The sequence below is a fragment of the Protopterus annectens genome, chromosome 3.part1 (assembly GCF_019279795.1).
Source record: "Protopterus annectens isolate FY-2018-M chromosome 3.part1, PAN1.0, whole genome shotgun sequence".
In the NCBI taxonomy this organism is placed as follows: domain Eukaryota; kingdom Metazoa; phylum Chordata; order Ceratodontiformes; family Protopteridae; genus Protopterus; species Protopterus annectens.
Genome location: NC_056732.1, coordinates 1,035,362,622 through 1,035,383,587, shown reverse-complemented (window position 1 = coordinate 1,035,383,587; position 20,966 = coordinate 1,035,362,622). Strand labels below are relative to the sequence as shown.

General features: G+C 45.2%; 1 protein-coding gene across 2 annotated transcripts in view; it reads right to left on the bottom strand.

Moving 5' to 3' along the window:
* PTPN2 (protein tyrosine phosphatase non-receptor type 2) overlaps positions 1-20,966 on the bottom strand; it is a 2,647,405-nt gene that overhangs the window by 1,481,361 nt on the left and 1,145,078 nt on the right. The gene's annotated exons all lie outside the window — the stretch shown is intronic.

Genomic DNA, 20,966 nt, shown 5'->3' with positions numbered 1-20,966 from the left:
TGTTCCCTAAGCCAGGCATGTCTGCGAATGACTGATCCTGTAGCTGCCGCTCTACTTGAGGCCTCTAGGGCATCATAACCACATTGTAAGGTGTGTTTACCCACTTGTTCTGCACTATGCACCATATCCTGTAACTCCTTTAAATCTTGTTGTTCAGGTTGAGACATTTTGTTCCTCAAATGTGATAACAGGAACTGTTGATGTTTAAGCATATGAAACTGACAATTTAAAGCCCTCATGGCTAGGGTGGCCGAGGTATAAACCTTTTTCCCCCACCTTTCCAAAGATCTTGATTCCCTTTCTGCAGGAAGTGGATTTTTGGCAGTGGAGGCCTTCAATCCCTTGGGGCCTTGTGAAATGGTTTCAGGGTCAGCATTATGGCTTTTGAAGAGAAATTGGTGAGAGCTGGGTACTCTGTAATACCTATCAGGTTTGACTGGTGCAGGAGGCAGAGAATCCGGGTTAAGACAAGCCTCCGAATAGACATCATCCAGTATGTCCAAAAAAAGGGGTATAGCCAGAGGTCTGTGTTGAGGTAACAAAAGAAATTCCCTAAGTCTTTTCTTGGAATCTGAAAAGTCTTGGCCTTCCCAATGGAAGTGTTCCCTCAAGGTGTGTAAGGTTTCCCCAAAGGAAAAATCCTCAGGAGGGGATACAGAGGGAATGGACTGTTCTGCATCCGAATCCTCAAAAGGAGAGTAAGAGTGTTCCTCTGCATCAGAATGTTCTGATAAAATGGATCCCTGATCAGAAGAGGGAGAATCTTCCTCCACTCTGGGTCTCTTGTCTGGAGGGGGTTGAGATCTGATAAGAGTAATTAAATCCTCAGCCATTCTAAGCATCTGTTTTTTAGGCATGGGACCTGGAGATAGGCCCTGTACAACAGGCCTCATGGGCTGCCTGGCTGCTTTGGATTTAGTAAAGGCCTTAATTGAAAAGGAAGATGAGGGCCTAAACACACCATGGGTGGAGGTGGACCTGTCCACATTAGTAGGCTCAACATTAGCAGAGGCTTCGGTTGTAGTCTGGGAAAGGGCCGAGGACCCAGCGGTCTCGGGTACAGAGGACACCGCCAAAGAAGTGTCGTCGGTAGTCAGGGACTGCAAAGGCGTCTCGCTGAGAACCGGACCACGTGTAGCCTGTTTTGGCGTGGTGTCGGCGGGGACCGCTGGCCTCGCGTGTCGGTCCTTTTCCTTGCGTTTTTTGGTCAAAACGGTAGTCGGAGTGTCCGACGACATTTTATAATCAAAAGCTTTACCAAAGTAGTGCTGGGCGAACTCCGCCCGACGCTTAATAGTGCGTTTATTGAAGGGACAGCCCGAGACGTCGTGGTCTGGGCCCAAACAAGGTATGCAGCGGGAATGGAAATCCTTATGCGGTATTTGCTTCCCACAAGAAATACAATTATTAACTTTTTCTGACATCGGTCTGAGGCAAGAAAAGTTTCCCCAACGGGGTACTTAGCTTTAATGAAGACTTCGGATTCCAAAATATTCGTAATTCAGGAGCTGGCCGACCGGCACTTGCAAACTGCTTCTGCTTCGGGCACCGCGCGGCAAAAAAGACTGGAGAACATGGCGTCGGCTGTGTCTTATATACTCTGGCCTCACTGACGTCTGAAGAGAAAGCGACGACAACCGACGCCGGACCAAGACTTTGGAATTCGGCCGACCGAGGGACCGCCTGACGGCAGAGAACCCATCTGTGATTACTGCAGCTGTATGCACGATGATCATCTTGCCATTGGACAGACTGCTGTCTATCACAGAGATAGCTGTTTGGCTATCCTCAGGTGGATAACCCTTTAGTAAGGAATACTGCAACTGTGATAAGGAAGAACATCCTTGGTTATCAGATGAAAGGGTGGAAAGATATACAGGAACATTCCTGACCAGAGGAATGAAAAGTACCCTCTTCCAGGCCTGTGTGCAAGGAGTCCTGGAGCAGATTTTCTATAATTGTCTGTTGTGGCTGGAGGCAAACAGATCTACTTGACAAATTCTCTACAGATGAACCAATTCCTTGAAGGCTCTCAGTGCAACTTCCACTCAAGAGGGTCTGTTCTGGTCCTGCTCAGCTTGCCTGCAATATGTTTTGCTTTGACAAAATGTAAGTAGCCTGGAGGGACAGACTGAACAGTCTCTAATTCCCAGGCTACAACAGCTAGTCTGCAAAGGGGGTAGGAATCAGTTACTCCTTGTTTCTTTATATACCACATCACTTTGGTGTTGACTATGATTGCTAACAGATGGCCTAGAGTTCAAAGATAGTTCAAAGATTTGAGAGCAATTGCTACAGCCATCATGTTTTTGAGATTTATGTGCTGACATTAGTCTTGCTTGTCCAACAGGCCCTAATTTTCTGGAAATGGGGAAAAGGAAGACCTGGCTCAAGAGAGAACTGATTCATCCACCAGAGTGGCTCTCTTTTTCACAAACCACAACACTGGAATTTGAGATGAAAGGCGGTGCTGATGTTGTATCCAAAATGATTTTACTAACCAATGAATATTTCTCATGTGAAACGTGGCCAAAGAAATAATGAGAATAGTACAGACCATGAAACCTAGAATTCCGAGATATTCCCTGGCAGATGCCAAATTCTGGTTGGAAAATATCACAAATGGTTTCTTCTAACATTCCATTTTGCCTTGACGAAGAAAAGCCATCATTATGGATGTGCCCAGTAGACATCCCAAAAACACTATCCTGTGAGATGGGATGAGATAACATTTTTCTATGTTCACCTGAAAACCCAGGTTAAGAAGAAAATGCCCTTACCAAAGCTAGAGATTCTTGACAATCTTTCAAGGAATCTGCAAAAATAAGGCAGTGATCTAAAAATGTGAATGCCCTGCAACCTGCCATGGGCTATTACAGGAGCTAAACACTTTGTAAACACTCTTAGAGCTGTTGACAAACCAATGGGAAAACACAAAAATTAAAATGTAAACCAGACATAGAAAAAACTTAAAAAAGGAGCTAAATTCTGTGAAAACTGGAGATGTGAAAGTTTAGAAAGAAAGGTAAAGGTTTCCAGAATTCCTGTCTCTTTGTCACCAGAGAGATCCCTGAATAAAATAATTTACCCCTCAGTCCTGGGGAACAGGTTCTATAAAGTACAGTTGTGTACACTTACCATAAATGTAGATGTTCAAGTGTATTCACTGTTGCAGTCATCACACTTGGGTTATCTGCCTGCAGGTAGCCCTCAGTCGGTCCGAATACCAGAGACTTAGTATTTCTGCGTCGGATGCTGTTGCTCCAGGACTGACGTCAGGTCATCAGGGGTATAAAAAGAGGCAGCCAACGCCGTTACATCAGTTTTTTTTGCTCCAAATTTCAGGAGCCCCCCAAATAGGGAGCTACGTTATAGTGGGGAAAACACCACCAATAAAAAGTAAATACAAATACCAATACCTCTGAAAGGGGTGAGTAATAGCCATAGAGAGGGGGGAGAGAGCGAGAGAGAGAGAAAAAACAGGGGGCTGGAGGGAGAGAAACCAGGACTGCAACAGTGAATACACTCGAACATCTACATTTATGGTAAGTGTACACAACTGTACTATGTTCTTCGTGTTTCACTGTTGCAGTCATTACATTTGGGTAGAATCCCAAAGCTATGGTTGGGAGACTGGAGCTAAACAGCATTAGGTGCTGCTATAAGGCCCTGCAGCACTGCAGTGGCAAAGCCTGCCCTGGACTTAAGAGTAGAGAGGCAAATGGTAACGCTTTGTAAAGGTGTGAACAGAACTCCAAGTAGCAGCCTCTAGAATGTCTTTGGTTGGTACTCCTCTGAGAAAGGCTGTTGAAGCAGCTGCAGCTCTGGTGGAATGAGACCTAATTCCCTTGGGCACAGATTTACCATGGTGTAAGTAGCAGAAACGGATGCAGTGGCTTATCCACTTTGAAACTGTCTGCTTCGAAATGGCCTTTCCTTCTGATCCTGCAGCATATGACACTAGTAATTGCTCAGTTTTTCTTAGAGATTTTGTCCTGCTCAAGTAGAATCTTAGCTGTCTGTGTACGTCCAAGGAATGCAGAATTCTCTCCCCTTTGTTCTGCGAATTTGGATAAAAGGTTGGAAGATGAATCGTTTGGTTAAGAGCCACACTGGAAACCATCTTAGATATAAAAGTAGGATTTGTCCTCAGAGACACCCTGTCTGGGTGAAATATGATAAAAGGCTCTACAGCCATGAGGGCCTGTAGCTCTGAAACTCTTCTTGCTGAAGTAATTGCTAGTAGCAGAGCTGTCTTCCATGATAACAATTGTACATCAGCGGTTGCAGCTGGTTCAAATGGAGGCAGGGTGAGCTTTTCCAACAAATAATTGAGGTCCCATGCAGGTAGTGGTGATCTTCTAGGAGGCCTTAAATTTTTGGCTCCTCTAAGATACTGCTTTAGTAAAGGATGAGGAAAGAGTGGTGGCTCTGTATTGTAATGAGCCAAAATGGCAGAGGCATGGATTTTGATTGAGGAGAAAGATAGGCCTTTGTCAAGCATCTCAGTCAAGTATTGTAATATCTGAGGAATATGTGGTTCTGCTGTATCAGTTCCTTGTGCTTGATTCCAAGCACAAAATCTCTTCCATTTGTCAGCATAAGATTTTCTAGTACTAGGTCTTCTGGCTTCCAAAATGACATCCATCACAGCTTTACTGAGATGTGTCGTTTGTATGATTACATGATTAGCCATGCTGCCAGGTTCAGAGTTTGTAGTTGATTGTGCAGGATCCGATTGTTTTGTTGGGACAGTAGTTGTGGTCTTTGAGGCAAGGTCCAAGCTGGGTATTGAGACAGGTTTCTTAGGACTGGGTTCCAGTATTGGTGGGGCCAGTCTGGGGAAATTAATATCATCTTTGGCTTCTCTTGTCAGACTTTTAGGAGGACCTTCAGAAGAAGAGGCAGAGGTGGAAAGGCATAAACTGATAGGTTTTTCCAACTGAAGGATAGGGCGTCCACTTTCCATGCTTGTATGCGATAAGTCCTTGTGCAGAATCTTTTCAATTGATAATTTTAAGGAGAGGCAAACAGATCTATGTCTGGGCTCCCCTATTTCTCTGTTATCATGCTGAAGACTTGTGGATTTAGTTCCACTCGTGAGGATCCATAAAATTTCTGCTTAAATCATCTACCAGAGTGTTTTGTTTTCCTGGCAGGAATTGAGCTTGAAGATGTATTTGGTAGGTCAAAGCTGTGTCCCACAGTGTCATGGCTAATCTGCAAAGGGGGGTATGAGTGTGTGCCCCCTTGCTTGTTTATATACCACATGACTGTGGTGTTGTCCGTCTTTATCAGTAGTTGTCCTAGATGAAGTAAGTCCTTGAAGGCTGTTAGGGCATTTTGAACAGCTAGCATCTCTTTCTGGTTGATATGTACATGCATTTGTTTTGGTGCCCATATGCCCTGATTGCATCTTCCTGCCATGTGGGCCCCTCAGGCATAATCTGATGCGTCTGTTGTTAAGGTTTGGCTGGCAGGGGTTAGAGTGAAGGGCCATCCCATGTTTTGGTGACAGGCCTTTGCCCACCATAGAAACTCCTGTTGCAGGCAGGGAATGAGAGGAATCATTGTTTCCAGACTGTGTGAATGTTGACTCCATAAACTTTTTAGGTACCATTGAAGTTTCCTCATATGCAGTCTTGCATATGGAATTAGCAGGATGCAGGATGCCATGAAGCCCAGAGCCTGCAGAACTTGTCTTGCAGAAGACTGGGTTTTTGTTACCATCAGTTTGAAGTAAGTAGTCAGTTGCTTTTGTTTGTCTGGTGTGAGGTAAGCCATCTGGGCAGTTGTATTCAAGCTTGCACCCAGGAATGTTATCGTTTGAGAGGGTACCAGTTGTGATTTTCTTTCGTTTATTGTGTACCCTAGGCATGTGAGAAGTCTTTTCACAAACGCCAGGTGTCGAAGAAGAGTGTCCTTGTTCTCTGCTTGAATGAGACAGTCGTCCAAGTATGGATATATTCATATACTTCTTTGTCTGCAAAATGCAATTACTGGTGCCAGGCACTTTGTAAAGACCTTGGGCGCAGTGGATAAGCCAAAGGGCAGTGCAGAGAATTGGTAATGCATTAAGCCTGCCTTGAATCTGAGGTATCTTCTGCACGACTGTCTTATTGGGACATGCAGGTATGCCTCTTTTAGGTCTAAAGTCACCAGCCAAGCTTTCTTGCCCAGCAAGGGCAGAAGCTGCTGCAAAGTCAGCATCTTGAATTTTGGAATGTCCAGGTATGTGTTCAAAATCGATAAATCCAATAGTGGCCACCAGGCCTTGTCCTTTCTGGGTACCAAGAACAGTCGAGTAAAAACCTTGTCCTTTTTCCTGATCTGGTACCGTCTGAATGGCCCCCATTTCCATTAGGGACGTAACCTGTTTCTGTGCCTCTGCCCATTGATTTTTTGGCAGATCTGGCCAACCATTTGTCATTGGCAGAGTGCGGAAATGGAATCTGTATCCCTGTGATACGATGTTTAGTACCCACTTGTCCTGGGTTATTAACTGCCAATTTTGAGAAAAAAGTGCTAATTTTCCCCCTATGGGTGCTGCCAAAAGATAAGTGTTTGGTGTAGGCAGAGAGAAGTCATTGGGATTGCTTTCTGTAGGTTTGCACTTTATCTCCTCCAGATTTGGAGGTGGATGCGCCCCATTGCTTTGACCTGTATGAGTCTTGCGCCTGGTATCTGGAAACCTTAGGGCGTCTGGATTTTCCCCTTTGAGCTCTGTCTGACACAGGAAAGGACCAATTTTTTGTAGGCCAGTGTCTACTGAATCTTGGTGGCTGCACTTGTAAGAAGTCTTTAACAGTTCGTATAGACTTAGCTTTGTCTTCCATTTTCTTTAAAACCTATTCTGCCTTAATACCAAACAGAGAATCATGCTGTAAAGGTGCATCTAGCAATTTAGCTTTAACATGATCAGGCACATTTTGTTCATTTAACCAGGCATGCCTCCTAATCACAGATCCAGTATGTGTGGCCCTGCAGGAGGCCTCCAAAGAATCAAAACCACATTGCAAAGTATGCTTTCCAACTTGTTCAGCTGCATGCAATAATTCCTGCAATTCTTTATTTTCTGCATATTCTGAAATCAACATTTTCTGTTTCAGCAATCCCATAACATGTTGCTGGTACTTAAGCATATGAAATTGACAGTTTAAGGCCCTGATTGCCAAGGTTGCAGATGTATAAACCTTTTTTCCCCATCTGTCCAGTGCCTTTGAATCTCTGTCAGAGGGGGTGGGATTTTTTGCTGTTGAGGCCTTAACTCCCTTTGGACCCTGAGAAATAGTTTCAGGATCAGCAGCAGGGTTTCTAAATAAAAATTTATGTGAGTCAGGGACCCTGTAATATCAGTCAGGCTTACTGGGAGCTGGAGGTAAGGAGTCAAGGGTCAAGCTTGACTCCGAAAACACATCATCCACAATGTCTAAAACAGGGGGAATGGCTAAAGGCTTGTGCTGAGGGAGAAGAAGGAAATCCCTGAGCCTCTTTTTTGATTCTGAGAAGTCTTGACTCTCCCAGTGAAAATGCTCCCTCAAAGTATGCAAGGTTTCTCCAAATGAATAATCCTCAGGAGATGCAGATGGAATAGACTCCTCAGCATCAGAATTCTCATAGGGAGGAAAAGATAATTCCTGATCAGAAGAGGAATCAGAAGAAATAAAAACCTGATCTGAAGATTCATAACCTGTGTCTTGCCTAGGCCTCTTATCTGGAGGGGGATGGGTACCCCTGATCAAGATAATAAGGTCTTCAGCCATTTTGATCATCTGTTTTTTTGGGCATAGAGGCCTGTGCACGTGGCTCAGGCATCGTTTTTTTAGTTTTAGAAGATGCTTTTGTCTTTGATTTTGCAGCTGTCGTCAGTTTGATATACAAATGTTGAGGTCTGAATACACCCTCAGAAGCCAGTGCCTGCTCAGCGGCTCTGGACCCATCCGAGGGAGATACATCCATCAGTCCAATACCTTGAGTATCTTGCGGCATGCCGGACTCCACATGGGTGTCGGTAGAGGCCTGCGACTCGAAGGTAGCGGGTATCAGAGGCTGCGAAAGCACCTCACTGAGTACCGGCGAACCGGCGACTGGCTTGGGAGAAGCTTCGTCGTCGGTTTTGGATCTTGACTGCCTTTCTCTGTCCTTTTCTTTGCGTTTTTTATGTACTCTGGTAGTCGGATTGCTTTCCGATGACATTTCTGGGTAGTTAAATCTGATTCCAAAATACTTTGATGCAAAAATATACCGACGCTTAATAGTGCGTTGGTTAAATCTAGCACAAAATGTTGTGATCAGGGCCTAGGCAAGGAATACAGTATAAATGGAAATCCTTATGAGGTATTTGCTTCCCACATGTAATACAATTATTAACTTTTTCTGACATCGGTAAAAAGCAAGAAAAAAGTTTCCCCAAAGGGGTACTTAGCTTTAGTGAAGACTTCGGTTCTGAAACTCAAACTCGAATATTTCAGTAGTCGGCCGACCGGCACTTGCAAAATGCTTCTGCTTCGGGCACCGTGCGGCAAGAAAGACTAAAGAAAATGGCGTCGGCTGCATGTTTTATACCCCTGACGTCATGGAAGAGAAGACAGCAACCAACGCAGGACCCAAGACTTTGGAATTCAGGCCGACTGAGGGTAACCTGCCTGCAGATTACCCAAATGTAATGACTGCAACAGTGAAACACAAAGAACATTGAAGGGTTCCACAAATAAGTGCTTGTAGCTCAGACACTCTTCTAGCTGAAGTGATGGCAAGAAGGAAGGCTGTTTTCCAAGAGAGGAATTTTAAGTCTGCTGACGCTGCAGGTTCAAAGGGGGGAAGCGTGAGCTTTTCCAGTACAAAGTTAAGGTCCCAAGCAGGGCTGGGTGCTCTCCTATGCGGCCTTAAGTTGTTTGCCCCTCTCAGGAACTGTATGATAAGAGGGTGCGAGAAGAGAGGTGGTTCCGTGTTGTAATAAGCAGAAATGCTGAGACATGTATCTTAATGGAGGAGAAGGACAGCCCTCTGTGGAGTAGATCTGCTAAATAATCCAGGAATAGAGGCAGGGAGGGCAGAGTTGTGAATCCAGGAGCAGTACCTTTTCCACTTATCAGCATAGGATTTTCTTGTACTGGGTCTTCCGGCTTCAAGAATGACGTCCAGCACCTGTTTGCTTAGGGTTGCTGGGGGAGAATTCAAGGAATAAGCTAGGCTGCAAGATTTAGGGTTTGCAGTTGCGGATGCAAAATCAGTCCCTCCTGCTGAGAGAGCAGGGCTGGGTTCGGTTATAGGTGCCCGGGTGGCACTGGTGACAGGCTGCACAGGAGTGGGTACCAGTGCTGGCGTGGCCAGTCCGGGGCAATCAGAATTGTCCTTGGTCTGTCCTGTCTTGAGTAATACTCTTGAGAGAAGGGGCAAAGGCATAGATTGAGAGACTTACCCACTGAAAAGAAAGGGCATCCACTTTCTAGGCCCTGCTGTGAGGGTTCTTGGTGAAGAATTTGCTGAGCTGGTGGTTGTAGGGGGAGGCAAAGAGATCCACCTCTGGGGTCCCCCATTTCTGAATCAGAAGGTTGAAGGTGCTGGGCTCCAACTGCCACTCGCGTGGGTCTAGGAGATTTCTACTTAAGTTGTCTGCCAGTGAGTTTTCTTTGCCCGGCAGGTATTGAGCTTGCAGATGGACTTGCATGTCCAAGGCCATGTTCCACAGGGCCATGGCTAACCTGCAGAGTGGGTAAGAGTGGGTTCCCCCCTGCTTGTTGATGTACCACATAACTGTGGTGTTGTCTGTTTTTATTAGAAGTTGTCCTGGAAAGAGTAGGGATCTGAACGCTGTCAGAGTGCTCTGCACAGCTAGCATGACTTTTTGGTTCATGTGCAGATGAATTTGACTTGGGCTCCAGTGGCCATGAATGCATTTGCCGTGCTCCCCAGGCATAGTCTAATGCATCTGTGGTTAGGGTCTGGGCGGCGTGGGGTAAAGTAAAGGGCAGTCCCTTGTTGTGGTTGCATGTTTCTGCCCACCAAAGGAACTCTGTTCTTCGACAGGGTATGACAGGAATGACTGTTTCCAGATCCTGAGAATGTTGGCACCAAAGACCTTTTAAGCACCATTTAAGTTTCCTCATATGCAGTCTTGCATATGGAATTAGCGGTATACATGAGGCCATGAACCCTAGGGCCCAAAGTATTTTTCTTGCGGATAGCTGGGTTCTGGTGGCCATTTGTTTGAAGTAGGCTGTCAGATAGACTTGTTTTTCTTAAGTGAGGAATGCCATCTGGGATGCTGTGTCCAAGCCTGCTCCCAGGAATACAATCTTTTGAATGGGTACCAGTTTTGATTTCTTTTCATTGATGGTGTACCCCCAAGGAAGTGAGGTTTTTCACAAATGTCAGGTGCTGCAACAGCAATTCCTGACTGTCCGTCTGAATCAGGCAGTTGTCCAAGTACGGGTAAATTTGGATATTTCTCTGCCTGCAGTAAGCAATAGCTGGAGCCAGGCATTTTGTGAAGACTCTGGGCGCAGTGGATAAGCCAAAGGGAAGTGCAAAGAACTGATAATGCATAGATCAGGCCCTGAAACGTAGATACTTCCTGTATGACTCCCTTATAGGGATGTGCAGATAGGCTTCTTTTAAGTCTAGGGTGACTAACCAGGCACCCTTGGCTAGTACAGGTAGAAGCTATTGCAGGGTAAGCATTTTGAAGTTTGGTACCACCAGGAAGGTGTTGAGAATTGAAAGACCCAGGATTTGGTGCCAAAAGCCCTCTTTTCTGGGTACCAGGAGGAGTCCAGAATAGAATCCTTGACCTATCTGTTCTACTGGAACTGGCTGAATAGCGCTGATGGAGAGCAGGGAAAGAACTTGGCTTTGAGCCTCTGCCCACTGGTTTGGAGGAAGGTCTGGGAACCCTTTTGGGGTTGGCAGTGAGTGGAAGTACACTCTGTGCCCCTGGGATACAATGTTGAGGGACCCATCGGTCTTGTGTGATGGACATCCATTTTTTTTGCATGAAGGGCAAGTTTTCCTCCTAGGGGCACCAACAACTGGGCAGGGATGGGGAGTGGAGTAGAGAAGTCATTGTGAGTTTTTTTCCGTAAGGAGGTGTCTTACCATTCCCTGCTCTGGAGGTGGGGGCACTCCATTGCTTAGAACTCTGCATACCCTGAGACTGTAGTCTGGGTGGTCTGTTTCCCCTGGGTCTGGCTTGAGATGGCCTAGAGGGGGATGGAAAGGACCAGTGTTTGGAAGGGCAATGTCTACTGAATCTAGGAGGTTGCACTTGTAAGAATTCTTTAACAGTCTGCACAGACTTAGCTTTTTCTTCCATCTTTTTAAGAACCTCTTCTGCTTTGGTGCAAAACAAACTGTTCTTGTTCAAAGGAGCATCTAGTAACTTTGATTTGACATGGTCTGGCAAAATCTGCTCCTTGAGCCAAGCATGTCTTCTCAGTACAGAACCAGTGACTGCTGCCTGGCAAGATGCTTCTAGGGTGTCAAAGCCACACTGCAAAGTATGCTTGCTGACTTGGCTTGCAGAGTGCATAAGCTCCTGTAATTCTTTATTTTCTGCACAGTCTGTAAAGGTAGCCACTTTTTGTTTAAAAAGTTCCATAATATGTTGCTGGTACTTCAGCACATGAAATTGACAATTCAATGCCCTAATAGCAAGAGTTGCAGCGGTATATACCTTCTTACCCCATCTGTCCAAAGCTCTGGCATCCCTGTCCAAAGGGGTGGGATTCTTGGCTGTAGTTGCCTTGATGCATTTAGGCCCCTGGGAAATTATCTCTGGATCAGCAGTAGGATCCTTGAAAAGAAATTTGTGAGTGTCAGGTACTCTGTAGTACCTGTCTGGTTTCCTAGGGGCAGGAGGTAAAGTAACAGGAGTAAGACTGGATTCCATAAAAACATCATCAACAACTTCCAGGACAGGGTGTACTGCTAAAGGCCAGTGCTGTGGCAAACCTAGGAATTCTCTGAGTCTCTTTTTGGACTGAGGATAGTCTTGGCATTCCCAGTGGAAATGCTCTCTTAAAGTATGTAAGGTTTCACCAAAAAAAAATCCTCTGGAGGGTAGGCAAAGGAAACGGATTCCTCTGCATCTGAATCCTCATAAGCAGATAAGGGCATGTCTTCATAATCAGATACCTCACAGTCATCGGACTCCTGGTCTGTTGAAGCTGCAGGGGACTGGTCTCTTTTCCTCTTAGCAGGGGAAGGCTGACTTCCCCTAATCAGCGTAATAAGGTCTTCTGCCATTCTAAGCATTTGTCGTTGTGGTATGGGAGTAGGTGCATGCACTTTGGTTATCGGTTTTCTAGGCGTAGAGCATACTCTAGGCCTAAGAAACTCAGTAGTTTTAGATAAAAAAGAAGTCGTCGGTTTGAGTCGAACATCGGTTGAGCGAAGAACTGCCTCAGAAGCCGGTGCCTGCATAGCGGCTCTGGACTCATCCAAGGTAGAGACATCCGCAGGTTCCATAGTCGAAGAAGAGTCTCGCGGCATACTGGACTCTGAATGGATCTTGGTAGAGGCCTGCGAATCCACTGAATTAGGCATCAGGGGCTGAGAAAGCACCTCACTGAGTACTGGCGAACTGGCGACTAGCTTAACGAAAGCGTCATTGGCAGCTTTAGACCTATGCGGTCTGTCTCTGTCTTTATCCTTACGTTTTTTCGGAATATCGGTAGTCGGATGGCTTACCGAAGCCATTTCGGAATACAGAGACTGAGAAAGTACAGTTTTGTACCTACCATAAATGTAGATGTTCGAGTGTAAACACTGCTGCAGTCATCACACTTGGGTTATCCTGCCGTCAGGCGGTCCCGCAGTCAGCCAGAGTTCCAAAGTCTTGGTCCGGTGTCAGTTGTTGTCGCCTCCTCCCTGACGTCAGTGCGACAGGGGTATAAAAGCTGCAGCCGACGCCATTTTCTTCAGTTTTTCTTGCCCCAGATGTCAGGTGCCCCAAATAGGTAGGCAATTCAAATTGCTAGTAAAAAATACAAAAGCAAAGCAAGCAACCATTTTTAGTTACCAGCAAATACTCCCCATAGGTAATAAAGGGTAGATGCCCTAGGTAAGTACCAGAAAGTAAGAGGGGAAGGAGGGAGGGTAACCTGGACTGCAACAGTGTTTACACTCGAAAATCTACATTTATGGTAGGTACAAAACTGTACTATGTTCATCGTGTTACACTGCTGCAGTCATCACACTTGGGTGGAGTCCCAAAGCTGAGGTAGGCAGGCTGGATCTATAAGGCATTAGGGGTGGCTATAAGGCCCTGCAGTACAGCAGTGGTGAAGCCACCTCTGGATTTGGAGTATAAAGGCAAATGGTAACGTTTGGTGAAGGTATGCACAGAACTCCATGTTGCTGCTTCCAAAATATCCTTTTTAGGTACTCCTCTGAGATAGGCAGTTGAAGTGGCTGTTGCCCTGGTGGAGTGAGATCTAATGCTGCTAGGTACAGGTTTCCCATGGTGGGTATAGCAGAAACGTATACAGTGTCCTATCCATTTTGAAATAGTCTGCTTTGAAATGGCTTTTCCCTGTGCTCCTGCAGCGTATGCTACCAATAATTGCTCAGATTTTCTGAAAGCTTTGGTTTTGTCCAAGTAGAAGCGTAACTGTCTGTGAATGTCCAAAGAATGTAGTAGTCTCTCCCCTTTGTTCTGCGGTTTTGGATAAAAAGTTGGCAAGTGAATAGTTTGGTTTAGAGCCACACTTGATACCACCTTTGGCATAAACGTAGGGTTAGTTCGTAAAGACCCCCTGTCCTGGTGGAAGATGAGGAAAGGTTCCACTGCCATTAGTGCCTGTAATTCTGAAACTCTTCGTGCTGATGTTATTGCCAGTAGCAGAGCAGTTTTCCAAGAGATGTATTACAATTCTACTGTGTTAGCTGGCTCAAATGGAGGTAAAGTTAATTTTTCCAAAACAAAGTTGAGGTCCCAAGTTGGTGTGGGTGCTCTACGGGGCGGTCTTATATTTTTAGCCCCTCTGAGGTATTGTTTGAGCAAAGGATTAGAAAAAATTGGTGGATCCGTGTTGTAATTAGCAGAGATAGCTTAGGCGTGGATCTTGATGGATGAAAAAGAGAGGCCCTTGTCCAGCATCTCAGTTAAGTATTGCAGTATCTGAGGAATGTTTGGGACAAGAGGGTCAAGGCTGTGCGCTTGGTTCCAGGCACAGAATCTCTTCCATTTATCTGAGTATGCTTTCCTGGTGCTAGGCCTTCTGGCCTCCAGAATGACATCCATAACAGCTTTGGAGAGAGGCATTGCTTGCTTGGCTAAGGAATTTTCCATGCAGCTAGATTTAAGGTCTTTAGCTGACTGTGAAGTATCTGATTGTTGTGCTGTGTCAGCAGCTGTGGGATTTGAGGCAAAATCCAGGGTGGTTCTTGTGCTAAGTTCTTTAAGATTGGGTACCAGTGCTGGCGTGGCCAGTCTGGTGCAATCAGGATCATTTTTGGCTCTTCCTGTCTGGCTTTTATGAGTACCTTTGGAAGGAGAGGTAAAGGAGGGAAAGCATATACTTGTACTTTTTCCAGGTGAATGAGAGGGCATCCACTTTCCATGCTTGTGGATGGTAGCTCCTTGTGCAGAATTTCTGTAATTGGCCGTTCTTTGGGGAAGCAAACAGATCTATGTCCGGGTTCCACCATTTTTGTGTCATCATTCTGAATATTTGTGGGTTCAGTTCCCATTCGTGTGGGTCCATAATGTTTCTGCTTAGGTCGTCTGCCAGTGTGTTTTTCTCTCCTGGCAGGAATTGTGCTTGCAGGTGAACTTGGTAATTTAGAGCTGTATTCCACAAGGTCATGGCTTGTCTGCAGAGGGGTAGGAGTGCATGCCCCCTTGCTTGTTTATGTACCACATAACTGTGGTGTTGTCTGTCTTTAGTAGTAATTGTCCTGGATGCAGTAGGTCCTTGAAAGCTAGAACAGCATTTTGTAGAGCTAGCATCTCTTTTTGATTGATGTGGAGATGTCTTTGCTCTGTGGGCCACTCGCCCTGGATACATTTTCCTGCCATGTGTGCTCCCAGGCGTAATCCGATGCATCTGTTGTCAGTGTCTGCCTAGCTGTGGGTTGCGTGAAAGGCTGTCCCTTGTTGAGGTGACAAGCTTGTGCCCACCATCAAAACTCCTGTTGTAGGCAAGGAAATAGTGGTATAACTGTTTCCAAACTTTGACAGTGTTGAGACCATACGCTCTTTAGGTACCATTGTAGTTTCCTCATATGCAGTCTGGCATATGGAATTAGTAGTATGCAAGATGCCATGTAGCCCAAGGCCTGCAGAATTTTTCTTGCAGGGAGTTGGGTCTTTGTTGCCATTAATTGAAAATCTTGAGTCAGTTGTTTTTGCTTGTCTGGCGTGAGATAAGCCATCTGGGCCGTTGTGTTCAAGCTGGCACCCAGGAATATTATCTGTTGTGAGGGCACTAGTTTTGATTTCTTTTCAGTTACTGTGTACTCCAGGCAACTTAATAACTGTTTTACGTACGCCAGATGCTTTAGTAGAATGTCCTTGCTCTCTGCTTGAATCAGGCAGTCGTCCAGGTATCGATAAATTTGAATTCCTTTTTGCCTGCAAAATGCAATTACTGGTGCCAGGCACTTTGTGAAGACCCCGGGTGCAGTAGTTAAGCCAAAGGGCAGTGCAGAGAATTGATAGTGCATTGAACCTGCTAGAAATCTGAGGTATCTTCTGCAGTTTTGTCTGATAGGGACATGCACGTATGCCTCTTTGAGGTCCAAAGTTACGAGCCAAGCTTTCTTGCCCAGCATGGGAAGAAGCTGCTGTAGTGTCAACGTTTTGAATTTCAGAACATCCAGGTAAGTGTTTAGTGTAGAAAGGACCAGAATGGGCCTCCAGGCTTTGTCCTTTCTGGGAACCAGAAAGAGTCTTGAGTAAAATCCTTGTCCTTGTTCTTGTGGTGGTGCTTTTTGAATATCCATGAGTGCTGTAATTTGTTTTTGAGCCTCTGCCCCTTGATTTGGTGGCAGATTTGGCATTCCTTTTAACCTTGGCAAGGTGTGGAAATGGAACCTGTAACCTTGAGATACGATGTTGAGAACCCACTTGTCTTTGGTGATGCAATGCCAGTTGTGATAGAAAAGTGCCAGTTTTCCTCCTAAGGGGGCTGCCAAGAGAGAGCTGTTTGGCAGCTGTAGTGGAAAGTCATTGAGGCTGTTTTTTATAAGGTTGAGGCCTGTCTTCCCCTTCTTTCTGGCCTGGTGTGCCCCATTGTTGAGGCCTGTAAGGGCCTTGTGTCTGACCTCTACCTCTTGGACGTCTGTATCTGCCCCATTGAGGTCTATCTGTGACTGGAAAGGACCAATTCTTTATTGGCCAATTTCTGCTAAAACGAGGAGGCTGAACCTGTAAGAAATCTTTCACTGTTTGCATAGATTTTACCTTATCCTCCATCTTCTTTAATACCTCCTCTGCCTAAACTCCAAACAGCACATCCCGCTGCAAAGGTGCATCCAATAATTTGACCTTAACATGATCTGGTAACGTATTAACCAAGCATGACTTCTAATGACATAGCCTGTAACTGCTGCTCTACAGGAGGCCTCTAAGGAATCAAGCCCACATTGCAAAGTATGTTTTCCCACTTGTTCAGCTGCATGCAATAAATCCTGCATTTCTTTTAAGTTAGGAGGATCTGATTCTGGTAGCATCTTTTGTTTCAACTGACACATCAAAAATTGCTGATATTTTAGCATGTGAAACTGGCAATTCAAGGCTCTCATTGCTAAAGTTGCAGACGTACATACCTTTTTTCCCCATATGTCTAATGCTCTGGAATTTCTGTCAGAGGCGACTGTGTTTTTTGCTGATGAGGCCTTAATCCCTTTGGGTCCCTGAGAAATAGTTTCAGGGTCAGCAACAGGGCTTTTGTACAGAAATTTGTGAGAGTCAGGGACTCTGTAATATCTATCAGGTTTAACTGGGGCTGGGGGTAAGGAGTCCAGGTTCAAACTGGATTCAGTGTACACATCATCCACAATGTCTAAAACTGGTGGAATAGCAAGGGGTCTGTGTTGGGGCAATAAAAGGAAGTCTCTGAGTCTTTTTTTGGATTCTTGAATAATCCTGGCCTTCCCAATGGAAATGCTCTCTCATGGTATGTAGGGTCTCCCCAAAGGAGTAATCCTCAGGCGGAGAGGCTGATGGAATTGATTCCTCAGCATCAGAATCCTCATAAGGGGGTAAAGAATATCCTAGGTCCGAGGAAGAGTCAGAGGAGAAGGACACCTGATCAGAAGATTCATAGTCTGCATCCTGCCTGGGCCTTTTTATCAGGAGGGGGATTGGACCCCCTCATCAGAGTGATCAGGTCCTCGGCCATTTTTAGCATCTGTTTCTTAGGCATGGAAGCCTTCCTGGAGAAAGTTGTGTCTGTTTCTTTGCTTTTAAGGGGGGCTTAGATTTAACAGAGGGTTTAATAGTTAACTGGGTAGGTCGGAAAACACCCTCTGTAGCTGTGGAATGCTCAGCTACTTCGGTTTCCTCTGTAGGTTTAGGATCGATAAACTGAAGGCCTAGTGCGTCTGAAGGCCCAGTCAGCTCCACTTGGGAGTCGGAGGCGGTCTGTAGTTCTGTGGAAGTGGTCATCAGGGGCTGCATAGGCGCCTCACTGAAAACCGGCGAACCGGTGACCGGCCTAGAAGAGGCCTCGTCGTCCGTTTTGGGCCTCGGATGCCTGTCCTTGTCCTTGCGCTTTTTATGCATTGCGATCGTCGGAATTTCGACAGTATGGTATAATTGAATTTTCTACCAAAATAATGTCGGGCAAAATCAAACCAATGTTTAATAGTGCGCTTGTTAAACCTAGCAAAAAACCGACAACCAGTGACGTTGTGGTCAGGGCCTAGGCATGGAATACAATAGGAGTGGAAATCCTTATGAGGTATTTGCTTCCCACAAGAAATACAGTTATTAACTTTTACTGACATCGGTCTGAGGCAAGAAAAAGTTTCCCCAACGGGGTACTTAGCTTTTTTAGAAGACTCCGGTTCTGGATTCGGAATGAAAATCTCAGGAGTCGGCCGACTGGCACTTGCGAACTGCTTCTGCCTTGGGCACCGCGCGGCAAGAAAGACTGAAGAAAATGGCATCAGTTGCAGCTTTTATACCCCTGTCGCACTGAAGTCAGGGAGGAGGCGACAGCAACCGACGCCGGACCAAGACTTTGGAACTCTGGCCGACTGCAGGACCGCCTGACAACAAGATAACCCAAGTGTGATGACTGCAGCAGTGTAACACGATGAACATCAAAAGAATTTACCAACAATGAGAGCCCAACGATGAATGGTTCGGGCGTTAAGGCACAAAACTGACAGCGAAGTACGTCGTGGTCTGGGCCTAAACAGGTGACGCAGTAAGAATGAAAATCTCTGTGTGGTATTTGCTTTCCACAGGCAAGACAATTATTAACTTTTTCTGACATCGGTTAGAGCAAGAAAAAAGGATCCCCAGCTTGGTACTTAACTTTAGAAGACTTCAGGATTATTCAGTTCGTAAAGAAAATTCAGGTAGCGGCCGACCAGCACTTGCGAACTGCTTCTGCTTCAAGCTCCTTGGCAAGAAAGACTATATAATGGCGTCGGCTGCCTGTTTTTATACCCTTGACGTCAGTCCTGGAGCGACAGCATCCTATGCAGAAATACTAAGTCTTTGGTATTCGGGCCAACTGAGGGCTACCTGCAGGCAGATAACCCAAGTGTGATGACTGCAACAGTGAAACATGAAGAACATCTTCAGGATACATAATCTGATCTAGAATAAGATGAAACATGGAGGTTTGACTGGTTGGCTGTAGAGGAATTCATTGAAAAAGAGGAAGGTAATCCCACTGTCAGTTGTAACCTGTTTGATTGATTTACAGAATCCAAGTGCCTGAAGTTATCTGGTGCCACAGAGGAAAGTAAAGATCTAGCTTTGCAGCTTTGCCAGGGGGAGGAGAAAAACACAAGTCAATCTTCTTAGACTGTCTTTGGTTTTGGGGTGAACCTCCTTTCTTCTTTGAACCTCTCTGCCACTGCTTTTTGAAAATGTGTTTGCCTGTGCCTTGCTAGAAATGCTTATTCGGCTTCTTGAAAAATGAACATGAAGTGGAAGAAAAGTGTCTATTATATTTTGGCGAGGAGGGTTGAAAAATATGGGTAACCCCCTGAATTAACTTTTCCCATTTCCTCCAACCTTTTAGAGAGCTCTGCAGAGGAAAGACAAAATTATACCTTTTTATCTAGGGAATCATTCAAGATCTCAGACTTGACATCCTCTGGTAAATTCTGACCCAATGGCAGCTGCTCTAGAAACAGCATCAGCAGTGTCATGAGCATATTTTAGTGAAAACTTGGTCATATTTGAGACACAGAGGATAATAATTAATTCAGATATACCTTAGTCTCTGAAGAAGGGAGGTCAGCAATTTACTTTCTCATACAGTCAAAGGAAGCCATCAGAAACTGAAGTCATGTAAGCCTGACCACTCACTATCCTAAAGGCTAAAGTGACAGGACGCAGAAACTTTCTTTCCACACTATCAAAGTTTTTCCCAGCTTGTCAGCAAGAATAAGGTTAGCTGTCATAAGGAGTTTGGCAGAAGCTGATTTTCAGACAGAAATGACTGCACAATCTAGCCTGGAAAAAGGAATTTGTGGGATTGGGGCATGTAATATATAATGCATCAGACTTTCTGGGAGCAGGTGGCTGTCAGAGAAATACTGGTTGAAAAGAAAGCATTCTCTTATAGCTAGCAATGCAGAAGGAAAAGCTGCAAGTTGAGGAAAATACGCCTACAACAAATCATAATATATCTGCTGGAATTCTGATATTTATTTTGCTCCTACTGAAGCAAGTTCCTCATTCTGGCAATATTACCAAAAATACAAGTATTCAGCAAGGGAATCTGAAGAATAATTTTCCTCAGAGTGAGATTCTCCATACTGTGGAGTGGGAATTTGAGAAATAGTCAAGTCTAAACCCTGTCTCTCAGACTGGGGATGAGAATCTGAGAAAGAGACAGAGAGAGGAAAATTTTCATTTTTAGGGAGACAACTTAGCATGTAAATACTGGAAGCTTTTAAATAAACCTTTAGCAAAGTCCAGCCAATCCTACTCATCTGTTTTTTGAACAGATGTTTTCTTTTCCTAGAAGAGCCCCAGGAAAAAGATCAGGTTAAAGAATGGTCCCTTCCTCAGGGATGAAGCTCGTAACAGTGTCTTAGCAAAGGAGCACTACCTGATTCCCCTCTCCCTGATGCCAGCAAGACTGGTTCCCCTTACCTGACAAGGGCAGCTGAGCAGCCACAGAGGAAGTGCCTGCCTCCTGGTTCTTCGTAGCAGCACCAGAGGGACCAAGACAAAGTAACGAGTGATCTGAGGAACAACAGATGGCCACAACATTCACTGATCAACAGCTGAGGCAAAATGGAAACTGGAGTCAAGAACACCCCCCCCCCCCCGCCAGAAACTTTTCTCTTCTTGCTGCTCAGGGAGGGAACAATCAAGTTACCAGGACCCAAGTCCATGTCCTTGCCACAAAAGATGCCTAACAAGTTGTCAGCAGAGCTGTGACGAATCTTCTTGACAGAGAAGTCAAGTTCTGGGGTACATTTTTTAGTGACAACCACCAAACATACTATTACCATCCCCATAGGGATACAGGTACATCAGTCTACTAAAAGTGTCTGACAAGCAGCTAGAGAACCCTTGAAGAGTCGTTCTTACATACTGAAAAAAGTTCAGGGCTGAAGAAAAAGTTTTTAGAGACAACTACCAAACATACTGGCTCTAATCCCTAAAAACATTCTTTGACAGAAAAGTAATACTTTTTCTCACAAAATATGATAACTAAAATGGACTCGCCAATGAGACACAGGACCATCTGTCTGTCAGAAAGGTGTCTGATAAGTAGAATGCAGAGAGTGGGATAGTCAGTGAAAGAACCTGACAGAAAAAC